This window comes from Oryctolagus cuniculus, chromosome X (assembly GCF_051225735.1).
Source record: "Oryctolagus cuniculus isolate XC-2025 breed Fujian yellow rabbit chromosome X, ASM5122573v1, whole genome shotgun sequence".
NCBI classification, from domain to species: domain Eukaryota; kingdom Metazoa; phylum Chordata; class Mammalia; order Lagomorpha; family Leporidae; genus Oryctolagus; species Oryctolagus cuniculus.
Window position 1 is genome coordinate 33,782,256 of NC_142888.1, and position 1,978 is coordinate 33,784,233.

The following is a 1,978-nucleotide window of genomic DNA, read 5'->3' on the forward strand; positions in this document are numbered from 1 at the left end:
TCCAAGGTGCCCCTCCCTCCGCAGGGGTACGCATCCGGGTGGACTGTTCCATTTCTGTGTCCCGCCCCCATGCCCATGTGGTCCAGTCCAGGCTGTCCCATTATCGTTTTGGGGGTCCCACAGGCAGGGGAGTGGGCACGCCTGGAGCCACACACTCGGCTGTGGGCACTGATGTGAGCGCACAGACTGAGGTGTGGATACTCCTGGGATTGCAAAGATTGGGGTGCAAGGAGCGCTGGTGGGGAGTGAGGGCGTAGGCAGTGCAGGGGCTCGGTGGGACCCCTGCTTCCCCGGCTGGTCCGAGGTGGAGCTCGCAGAGCCGGTATTTTCCTGTGCAGGTGGGGCAGTAGGGCGGGACCCATGTGGTGGGTGGGATCCCGGGTTGGCGGGGAGGGCTCCTGGAGCTTGTGACACACCTGGTGGAGCAGGGTCTCACGGGATGGCTCCGTGAGAGGCGCTTTGCCGCAGGGAAAAGTAGAGAAAGGGCAGTGGGAGCGTGGTCCTGGGTGCTCGGTGCTTGACCATTGCCAGTGGTGGTGGTACCCGCACATCTGATGGAGGAAGATGAGGAAGGGCTTGGGGAGGGGCGGATACTGGCGGAAGGGAGATCATTGGTTACTCAGCTATTTCATAAAACGACAGTAACGCGGTCACAACGTGCCCAGACCTGTCCTAATCACCCTGCATGAGTTACCTCACTGAGCCTTCACAAACAACCTGAACTGCTGTTATCTTCTCTTGTGGACGAGAGGACTGAGGCTCTGAGAAGGTACCAGAAGGCACATTGCTGAGACGGGCGGGCCAGAGCCTGAGGCTCTAAGCACTGAGCCATTCCCGGCCCTCCAGGTGTCGCTGTGCTCACCCCACCCCACCCGACCCGAGGGCTCCCAAGGCACACATGCCCCTAGCCTAGCTCCCATGGCACGCATGCCCCTAGCCTAGCGTCAGTGCCCCTGTCTCTGTGCTCACCCCACCCCACCCGGCCCCAGGGCTCCCATGGCACGCATGCCCCTAGCCTAGCGTCAGTGCCCCTGTCTCTGTGCTCACCCCACCCCACCCGGCCCAAGGGCTCCCATGGCACGCATGCCCCTAGCCTAGCTCCCATGGCACGCATGCCCCAGCCTAGTGTCAGTGCCCCTCTGTCTGTGCTCACCCCACCCCACCCGGCCCAAGGGCTCCCATGGCACGCATGCCCCTAGCCTAGCGTCAGTGCCCCTGTCCCTGTGCTCACCCCACCCGGCCCGAGGGCTCCCATGGCACACATGCCCCTAGCCTAGCGTCAGTGCCCCTGTCTCTGTGCTCACTCCACCCCACCCGGCCTGAGGGCTCCCATGGCACGCATTTGCCCCTAGCGTCAGTGCTCCAAGCGTCAGAGAGCAGTGCGTCAGAGAGCAGTGCGTGGGAGGGGACTGGCCTTTCGAACTCAGTTCTTTTTCTTTCTCTCCCCAGGCAGGGGCGTGATGGGAGGACAGGGAAGGCTTGAGGGAAGAGGGCAGTAGGTTACAGGGTCGCTGTCTGGGCTGATCACTGTCCTGTTGCACGTGGGGCTTGTGCTAGGTTGTGGGGATACCGCAACGAACCAGACAGACACTGGTGCACTTCCCACCTGCCCTGGGGGTGTTTTGGGAGCTCCTGGTGGGCAGAGTCTGGTTGTCCCGGCCACATCCTCCGCTCCCTCCTTTCCTCTCTTCCTGCTCCCCCCCTCTCTGCCCCTAGGGAGAGAGGGGGGCTTCAACATTCAAAGGGCAAAGGTTGAGATGCTGGGGGCGGGGGGGGGGGAGGGCACAGCCCCACTGCGCCAAGGCTTGTGACTTACACGCGTGTCATTTCAGGGGGTGAAAGGAAGTCTCCTCAATGCTTCCTATTGAAAAGGGAGCACGGAGTCTGAGGGTTGGGAGAGGGCACCTGCTGAGGTTGTCCCAGGGAGCACCCCTCAGGCAGGGGTACAGAGGTGGCTTTGTCTGAAGGAGCAGGAGAC